General features: G+C 37.4%; 1 pseudogene; it reads right to left on the bottom strand.

The window, feature by feature from the left end:
* Positions 1 to 1,565: 1,565 nt before the first annotated feature.
* On the bottom strand, positions 1,566 to 2,266 carry LOC149123782 (small ribosomal subunit protein uS2 pseudogene; annotated as a pseudogene).
* Positions 2,267 to 10,779: the final 8,513 nt, after the last annotated feature.

Genomic DNA, 10,779 nt, shown 5'->3' with positions numbered 1-10,779 from the left:
TGCTACCATTTAGTTTTTAAATTTTTGCTGTTCTGATAGGTATGTAGTGAGTGATTTCTCAATGTGATTTAATTTGCTTTTTACTAATGACTAATGGTATTGAGCTTCTTTTAATGTACTCACTTGATAGCCATATATCCTTGATGATATGTTTATTCAAATATTTCATTCATTATACTTTTTTAAAAAAAGATTTATTTATTTTTTTAACTTTTGTTTACCCAGAAACCTTTTATTTAAGGTATACAAAATTCATGCATTTCATAAATACAACTACAGGAACACAGTGATTCTTCCCACCCTACCTGTCATCCCACCTCTACTCTCACCCTTCCTCCTCCTCCCTCTCCTAGTCCCATTCTTGATTTTTACTAAAATCTATTTTCAATTAACTTTATACACACAAGATTAACTTTATACTAGGTAAAGAATTCACCAAGTAGTATGAAAAAAAGAAAACCTTCCTGAGCAATTGAAACAAGGGCTGTTCAAAGTCATTACATTTCAAAGTGTCAATTTCACTTCTGTAGGTTACTTTTTAGGAGCTCTAATAGTTACCACAGATCAGTGAGAACATATGATATTTGTCCTTTTGGGACTGGCTTATTTCACTAAGAATGATGATTTCCAGTTGCATCCATTTTGTTGTAAATGACAAACTTTCATTTTATTTTTTTTAACACTGTGGAGTATTCCATGGTGTACATATCTCATAATTTCTTTTTTTTAAATATTTTATTTATTTATTTAACAGGTAGAGCTACAGACAGAGAGAGGGAAAGACAGAGAGAAAGGCCCTCCACCTTCTGGTTCACTCCTTAAATGGCCACAACAGCTGGAGCTGGGCTGATCCAAAGCCAGGAGCTAGGAGCTTCCTCAGGGTCTCCCTTGTAGTTGCAGAGACCCAAGCACTTGGTCCATTCTTCACTGCTTTTCCAGGCCATAGCGGAGAGCTGGATCAGAAGAAGAGCATCTGGGAACTGAACTGGCATGCATAAGGTATGCCAGCATCACAGGTGGAGGCTCAACCCACCATGCCACAGCTGTAGCCCCCTCCCCATAATTTCTTTATCCAGTATTCAGTTGACAGAAATTTTTTATTTTTATTTTTATATTTTCAACTTTAATAAATATAAATTTCCAAAGTACAACAATTGGATTATAGCAGCTTCCCCCCATAACCTCCCTCATACCCACAACCATCCCATCTCCCACTCTCTCTCTCACCCTATTCTATATCAAGATTAATTTTCAATTATCTTGATATACAGAAGATCAACTTAGTATATACTATGTAAAGATTTCAACAGTTTGCACCCACACAGACACACAAAGTATAAAGTATTGTTTGAATACTAGTTTTACCGTTAATTCACATAGTACAACACATTAAGGACAGAGATCCTACGTGGGGAGTAAGTGCACAGTGACTCCTGTTGTTGATTGAACAATTGAAACTCTTATTTATGACGTCAGTAATCACCCGAGGCTCTTGTCATGAGGTGCAAAGGCTACGGAAGCCTCTTGAGTTCATCAACTCTGATCTTGTTTAGACAAGGTCATAGTCAAAGTGGCTGAGTAGCAGTGAACTCAGGGGCTGGGGCCGTCCATTCCACCCTGAAACTCCTGCTTGGTCACAACTTTTTCAGTGGCAGTCTGTTTTTCTTTTTCAGTCTCTTCAGGATCTCCGTAGAAGCAGAGATCAGGCATGACCTCCTGGGGTGTTCATGGGAGATGGTACCATGCATGCACAGAGCCTCCCAGGCCAGCGTCCACCACATCAGACCCACTGAGTGCGCTCTCTTGATGGATGGCAGTGTCCACATAAGGCTGAGGAGAGTCTGTCACACAGAGCCATGACAGGCAGGTTCACAGAAGATGCTTCTGTGCGAGACTGCAACCACCAGAAGCCGTGGTTCCCGGAAAGCTGCCTGGATCTGGTTAGTGAAGGTTCCAGGTATGAAGTGGCCAGCAATAGGAGCAGCTCCAGTGGCAGCAGCAAACTTCAGCACAGCCCTCTGGCCAGTGCTTTTGGAGGATATCACACTGACATCAGCAAAGTTTTGAATGGCCACAATGGCACGAGCTGCCAACAGAAGTTTCTCCCAGGTCCTCTGCAGATTGATGATGTAGACGCCATCACTTTTCCTATTGTAGATGTACTGTTCCATTTGGAAGTCAAGGTTGGTGCCACCTAGGTGGGTCCCTGCTGCAAGGACTTTGAGGACATCTCCTTCATTTGCAGGACATCAAGGGCTCAGGACATTGTGACAGCTTCCCTTTTAAGTTATTCTAGGAATCAAAAACAATGCTGTATGGACCCCTCGCTGGGTAGCATGGAAAGTAATTTATATTTCCAAGCAGAATAGGCACACAAGCTCTTGTAATCTCCCCAAATTTGGTTAAAAAATATCAAAGGTAATGCCACTGTCAGACTTTTTCTTCTAATAGTGAGTTCAATTCCTTTTCAGTTTATTGAAAACTCAACAAAAACAAAGCAATAGGAAATATTTCCCTGACTTCTTATACCCTATGCCTAACAAGCTTCCAATTGTTCACCTTTAATAAAATATATTATCGTTGAGAAATTTAGGGTTTCTTTTGAAGGGGAGGCTTATATTTCATATAAAATAAAATAAAATACAAATATTATAATAACTTCTTATAAATAGGCCTATACCTTTCTTATAAAATTAGAGTAATGCAGTGTTAATCCCCAGTGTTTCACAGAATGAATGATCCACAATTGAAGGTATCATTTTGATTAAAGGCACAGAATCTGATACTAACTGGTTTAAGCAAAAATGAAGAATTTCTAGAAAGCTATTGGGGTATGTCCTGTAAGTAAAGGAAGAGTTGACATAGGAAAAGAAGGCATTTGGAAAGTTCCAGAGACTGAGCAATAATAGTTTGTACACCTTTCCTTTGGAATACCTGTCACCAAGTAGCCTCAGCTCCAGCAATGCCCAGGCTTTGCATCTCTGGATCTGTAGGTTTGGATTCTTAGGAGATGGAACAGGATTGACTACTTTGGTCAGATCTCTACTCCTTGAGCTATCCCCTATGGCTAAGGGAACAAAGTCACAGAGAACAGATTTGAAAATGATGACCTGCTTTGTTGAGTCAGGCTCATTCTCAAAGCTGAGACTCATGTGAGCTGGGCAACCCTGCCCAAAGTTGCCTGTTACACCAACAGATGTGAAGATGATAAAAAACCAACCCAAAGTCACACAGCTCCCTCTACCCTAAGTGTGTGAGCTTGGTCATGACACTTAGCCTCCTCTGAGGTTATCAGCTCTTTGAGTAGTGATGGAACTGGCTGCGTGTAGCCCTTAGAGCTCTTCATCACAGTTATAAGATGCTTCATATTACGTATTAATTTATAACATGACAAAGCTCTATTTCACTCAATCCTCATGAAAATTATGTAGGGTGCATGTTGACTTATTATTATTAATCAAGAGGAAACTAAGACTTATGGAAGTCAGAGCTAGTGAACGAGAGTCTGTTGCCTACCTTTGAGTTTATAAGTCGAAGTCTGAGGAGGTATTAGGGAAGAATGGATCATAGATGGGCTTTTAGAGAGTTTCAGTAAAATATTTTGTTGGAAAAATGGCAGTGCAAGAAGGAGAAATGATATATGCATATTTAGATATTTGTCTTTCCCAATCAGTGGTAACAAAGATCAGAGTTTATTTGTTTAAATCTCCTATAGGACTATTGAGCCAATCAATCTTGATGGTAGTTACTTTTCTAAATGAAAAAGAAATCCACAAAATATTGAGTTGTCTTTTTTTTCCTGTGTTTTGGATTTAGCCAAGAGGGTCCTAAGTCTGTACAAAGGAAAGAAAAGAAGACATGAGTTCTTAAGGGCTGCTTATAGGAAACAAAAAAATTAGAAACTCAAGCTTTATGGAACTATTGTTACTTTCAAGTTTGTAAATAGGGATTTTTTTTTATAATATTGTAACATTCCAGTGGGGTGTGGTATCACTTTCGCCCAAGGAATTGCATGTATATTTTATTTCCATAGTGAGGAGATTAAAAATAATAATGATGACAGGTGAACTAGGTCCAATAAAAGATCCAATGATATTTAAGTAAGCAGTGAGTGAAATAGAAACAGCAGAAAATATTCTCCACATGTGAAGTGCCTTTGTTTTGTTGCATCTCAAATACTCAATGTCAGAATAGGAAACATGATTTGTGAGCTGAATAATTCTCTGATTTTTTTATATGCTTTATTCAGGTCTGACCTTGGAAGATAATATTAGAGAAGATCTTCCAGTAATATAAATACCAAATCTCCCAGCCACAATATCTCTCACAGAAAAGCTATTATTCCCCTTTATTCTATTGTATTTTTGTCCTGCCTTTCTTATTATAGTGGATATTTGGAGACTCTCTTTTTGCAATTTATAATAATCACAAATTAATTTGTAATCTCCTTTGGGTGCCTACATTGGAATAAAGGATCTTAGGGCACCTTTCTGACTCTTGATTCTTTATAAAATGGTGAATGCTGTTCTCAGTCTAATTAGTGATGTGAATATCTGGAAATGTGTTTCTGTAAAGTTGGGTGGTGAGAATATGGGTGTTCCGGCTACTGCCACTTAGTTATCACCTAGAGCTTGGATCATGAGGGGGATTTTTAGGAGGACAAAAGCCATGTTCCTCCAGTTTCCTCCCCCATCTCCACTAAGCCAGGAGCAGGGACAATAATGTTACTTTAGAGATTGTCTAATATCGCCTACCTTCTTTCACTGATTATTTAAAACTTCTTTTCCTTGGGGTGGTGTTGTGTCTCAATGGGCTGGACCACTGCTTTCATCACCTGTATCCAATATTGAAGTTCCAATTCAAGTCTGACTACTTGGCCTCACATGCAGATTCCTGCTAATGTGCCTGTAGATGATGGCTCAAGTACTTGGGTCCCTGCTACCCTCATGGGAGACCCAGATGGAGTTTCTGACTCCTGACCTTGGCCTGGTCCAGCCTTGGTTGTTGTGCCATTTGGGAAGTCAACCAGCAGGTGGAAGATCTCTCTTTCAATCTCTTCCTTTCTCTATTACTCTGCCTTTCAAATATATAAATATTATATTATTTATATTTTTTCATATACTCATATTTTTCTTATATTTACATATACTCTGTAGTGTTTCTTAAAAGAAGCAAAAGTCTAGACCTATGTATTTTATAGTGGACTTTATTAAGTATTTCATATTAAAGAATTTTTGACTTATAAATTATAAACTATTTGGGCCTTAAATTAGTTGCTGAAGTTACCATTGATGTAAACTGCATTCATTTTTAAGATACTTATGCGACTTTCTCTCTTTTAAAATGAGATGGCTTTAATTATAAAGAAGGCTAAATCAAAATTGCCCATCAATGTACATGGGCTATGAGTAGAAGGAAATAGACAGTAACAGCAAGAATGTAACTAGAAGGCTCGATGACTGAGGAAAATACGTAATTGGTTAGCCCAGGAGGGTTCTCCAGCATGATCATTTTGTTGGGCCAGCAGCAGCTGAGCAACTCCTTCAGTCATCACAGTTTTGTACTAAGGATCATGAATCTCTCTAGAAAATGCAAATCAGAACTTCTCAGTGTCTATGACCTCTTTGTTACAGAAATAAAGATAAGGATATGGAAAGTTTTATAGCATTCTGACATTGCTGTCAAGTTCAAGCTTGGGATCAGTGGTCTTTTTGCATTAACAGGAAACTGGAGTCAGGAACCAGAGCTAGGCATTGAACCCAGGCACTCTGATAGGGGATACAGGCCTCTTAACTGGTGTCTTAACTGGTAGGCCAAATGCCTGCTCCTACTATTTTTGTTATTCAGGGTAGAATATAGAATCTTCAAGGACAAAAGTTGTATGCTTATTTCTTGTGCTAGTACTTTTAAAAAGTCACACTGCTAATTACCTATTGGGCACTTAGTAAATGTTTCTTGTATTGATGGTGCTACCAACATGTCATTAATAGTAGAAAGAGCCCTGATCATTACTTAGGTTTCCAGACTCAACACTCTCAGCTGCTGGTAAAGTGACCTTGAGAAAAACTTAACCTCCTCTGAACTTTGATTTTCTTGTGTAAATGAGATAGAATAATTCCTGCCTTGCTTAACAGATGATTGCTTGATAAATCAAATTACTTGATAGTAACTTTTTAAGTGATAAGTTATAAAATATTAAGAAATAAAAATATGGATGAAAGCTTTCCCACAGTTTCCTTATAGCCCATCTGAAACAATTAAGTTAAATCATACCATTTTGCATAACTGATACAAGCAAATAGCAACCAATACAGCAATGATTTATGTAACATTTGCTAAATGTTTTTTATTCCTGGCTCAATTTGTTCTGGAGGTTTTTTCACTTTTTAAAAATTGATTTTAGTTTCATTTTGTTTTTAAATAATGTATAATAGTTATATCTATTTATGGGACACAGTGTGATATTTTGACACATGCATACATTTTATAATGATCATATCATTATTGAGATAATTAAAGATTCCTATAGCACTATGGTTAATATTATGATTTTGTAAAGAATATGTTATAAAACCTTTCAACATGAAAGTAATAAGAATAACTCTTCTCTTGCATCATGATGGGATTAGAATGGACTCTTTAATAAGGAAACACTGAAATAGAAAGGAGTAAATATATATTTTGGGACAGACATAGATAATTCTTCCTATTGTAAATATAGCCTCTACCTCAAAAGGAATTTGGAAGATTAAAAGATAAACCTTGATGATTATGAACTAGTTTGAGTTCCCCTAGGAGGAGATATTTTATTTAACACAGAGACAAGGGCAATACATAACTTTTTACAGAGAAATTTTGGCTAAGATCTTGAACTTTGTGGTAGCTGACATACAAAACCAGGAGAAATCATTAAATGACAGTTTTAATTTGCTGTTTCCGCTTCAAGCACTTCAAGGTAAGAGAGCTATTTACATGTACTTAAAATAAATATGATGTTACTAATCAAATATAAAAGCAGAAGTTCATGTGCCATTAAAAAGGAACACCCAGAAAAGCTTCCTTCCAAATGTAGCTTTATATTTTGCTTTCTAAATATAAGTAAATGTTCCTTCTGTGGGAATAAGATGATTTGTATATGAAACAAGAAAGCCTACAAAAAGCAGTATAATAAAAATTGTGTGGCAGACAATAATATTGTTATAGAAAATGGGAATACTTTTTATTCCTATCACTCTCTGTAACACTAAAATGTGCTCATTTTGAGCATGTTCTTAACTTAGTATCTACAATAATGGAAAATGATAGAGCTTTTTCTACCAGAAAAGCTCTAGCTATTAAAAAATCTTATGTAAAAGAAAGCTTCTACTTCAAGTTTTGAACACAGGAACTGATTTATTTCTTGGATTTTTGAATGAGATATTCTTAGTGGACATTTTTTGTTAACCAAATTAGAAACTTTGGTCAAGGAAGATTTTTATATATATTTTTTGAGAAGGAAAGAAAGAAGGGAGGAGGGAGAGGGATGGAGAAAGACCTAACAGAGTGAGGCTAAACTTTCATAGGCTGCTGAGAGTCAAGTTCATCCCCCAACAGACAGAGCTCATTGTCATGTTGAAAAGGCATTGCTTCTGGGTTTTTCCTTATCTTGTTATTTATGTGGGCCCCAATTCTCCTTTCAGGTAGTTCCTTTTTAAAATATAGGGCAAGTGAAAAAATATGGGCCATGTGGGAAAAATGTGTTGTAGGACCATGAGCAAAATCTTGTTGCCACAGAGAATCTAGAAGGATATTTATTAACAGGTTTATTTAAATATGACACAAAGTTTTGGTTTCTAGTTCTGTTTTTAGGAATAGCAAAACTCAGTCATGGAATAAGTGGCACCCCACACACATTAAATTCCTTACAAAGATGTAGCAAGTTGATAAAAATTTAAACATAAACGAATAGATTAGCCATTAGGTCATGAAAACTAAAAACATCTCAACGGTCTAAAATAAATCCTTAAGACAGACAACAAACAAGAAAAGCCAAATTAAAGTGCTTTATCTCTCAGCATAATGCAATCAAAATCTATGGGCAATGGAAATAATTATTTAAAAAACACTGACGCTTAATGAAGGTAAAAGAAGCATATATATGCAAGTGATGAAACAACAGGGAAGGGTTAGAGGTGTTTTGGAATGATCTCCCGAGATCTCATTAGTGTTAAAGAGGCTGGAATTCTTAGTCTACAGAAATATGTGATGGAGTTTGAAACAGCATAACTGAATCTAGCATACTTTTTAAGAAAAGTATTAAAAATGTTATATGTGTTTACCTGGACCCAAAGGAGCTCTTGCTATCTAATTGGTCTATCTGTTAAGAGAATGACCTAAAGGAAGAGCTTGATGTTTATGATTTTAAAATAATCTCACATATTACAAATTGTGCATATTGTTACCTGTTAGTGCCAAAAGGGAGCACATGCAAGTGTTTTGAGAAAGACTGCTAAGGATTTATCTCTGAATGGAGGTGGGAGTCACTCAGTGTCTGGGGTTAAACATCTCCGGTCCTGGGAAGAGCTGGGCATCATCTGCTGAGCGTGCGTCAACAGGAGTCCCTGCATTGAGAGCCTTGCTGTTCTGGAGTTTCACAATGAAGGTTCATAAACAGCATGCACATGCACACCTGCTTTTCACTCATACATTCCTGGTGTTTCTCCTTCTAAAATTGTGTTGGGCCATGAACTCTGCATTGCTTTTCTGGAAAGAGAGAGGATTATTTCTCAAATATATGACTTTTGCTGTGAACCAAGAATATTTCCAGACCTCTGGCAGTTAGGATGCAGCACTGAAAACGGGGCCCCCTGACAATTCTGGAAAGCCTGGGAAAGCTGTTAAAGAGCTTCTCTGGCCCCTTGCAAATGAATTCTATTTAAAGTGTTGTATAAGACAAATGTGTAGTTTCTTTCTTCCTCAATGTTTCTGTGTCATCTAAAGTTGCCGTGAGAATTAAGCAAAATCAATTTATGGCACTATACTGAAACAGTATGTTGCTTTTATAAACATAAGATGCCTTGTTTTAACTTTATACAATTATAGAATCAGGAGAAATCAAAACAAAGTTGTATTTATTGAGCATGTCTATTTTATTTTTAGCTTTTTTTAATAATACATGAACTAAAATTTTTCAGTTTTTATTAGTCACTGCTTCAGTGCTTGTACTGCATCTATATTATCTTGGCTTGGATCCATACACAGAAAACAGGAACAATTGCTTCATTTGTATTTTTCATTTTGGAGGCAGAAAATATTCAATATCTAATGCGAATGTAATGAAAGATGAAAATCAAGTTACATATTTGTTCAGTATGATTATAAATCTGCTAGGAAATGTTTCATGATTCAAATGTCCTACTATGCTGTTCAGTTAAGAAAATAATTTCCAGGGTCAGCATTATGGAATAGCCGATAAAGCCTCTGCCTCTGTCACCAGCATCCCATGCTGGCCCTGGTTCGTTTCCTGGCTGCTCCACTTCTAATCCAACTCCCTGCTAATGGCCTGGGAAAAGCAGTGGAAGATGGCTCAAGTGTTTGGGCCCTGACTTTAGTCTGGGCTAGCACTGGTAGTTGTAGCCACTTGGGGAGTGAACCAGTGAATGGAAGATCTCTCTCTCCGTCTCTCCCTCTCTCTCTGTAACTGACTTTCAAATAAATAAATAAAATCTTAAAAAAGAAAATAATCTTCACAGATTAGCCATGTATGTGTATGTGTGTGTATATTTATGTATGTGTGTATGTGTATGTGTTTTGCTTTTCAATTTGATGTTGGTCTTCCTCCATTTCTGGTTCCACTTCCTTGAGTGCCTTCTAGCCTTTTGTGGGAAATTGTGTTAAATGTTTCCATATTGTTAATATTTATATTTCAACTTAAAAATAACACATTCTCATAACTTTGGGAAAGACAGAAATCTATGAAGAAGAAAATTATAATTATGCTTCTATCATTGTAAGGCTACCACAAAACACATCAAACACCAGAATAAGGGAAAAGGTTTACTGGTGGGGAAACCTGACAGACTGGAGGGAAGGGGCGAAGAAGGGAAAGAGAGCATAAGAGAGAGAGAGAGATCAAGAGACAAAGAGAGAGAACCACGTGTTCAGGAACAGGTCCTCTTCAAACTTTGCTAGGGGGTGGGCAATGAGCTAGAAGCAGTGAATCCCATTAGGGTAGGGGTGGAGCTGACACCAGTAGTTGGGCCACGGGGTTACCTGGCAGGGGCTAGAGCTTAGGATGGTGTCCAGGGTATAGATCATGCCATAGATAACTGCGCCATTTTACTAACAATCATTACCTGGAGATAATCTTTTTTTTTTTTTTCCAATTTGCTCTCTAGTCTTTTCTGTTCACATATAAAATATAAATGTACTTATAATACAGCCAACCCTTCGTATATACCAGTTCCACAATGCAGATTCAACCATCTACAGATTTAAAATATTGGAGAAAATATTGTGTCGGTACCAAATTATGTAGATTGTTTCTTTTCTTTTCTCTCTCTCTCTCTCTCTTTCTTTTTTTTTTTTTACAGGCAGAGTGGATAGTGAGAGAGAGAGACAGAGAGAAAGGTCTTGCTTTTGCCATTGGTTCACCCCCCAATGGCTGCTGTGGCTGGCATGCGGCAGCCGGCGCACCGCGCTGATCCAAAGCCCAGAGCCAGGTGCCTCTCCTGGTCTCCCATGCGGGTGCAGGGGCCCAAGGACTTGGGCCATCCTCCACTGCCTTCCCGGGCCACAGCA

This window comes from Oryctolagus cuniculus, chromosome 10 (genome assembly GCF_051225735.1).
Source record: "Oryctolagus cuniculus isolate XC-2025 breed Fujian yellow rabbit chromosome 10, ASM5122573v1, whole genome shotgun sequence".
Taxonomy (NCBI): Eukaryota; Metazoa; Chordata; class Mammalia; order Lagomorpha; family Leporidae; genus Oryctolagus; species Oryctolagus cuniculus.
This window is presented reverse-complemented; position numbering and strand designations above follow the sequence as displayed.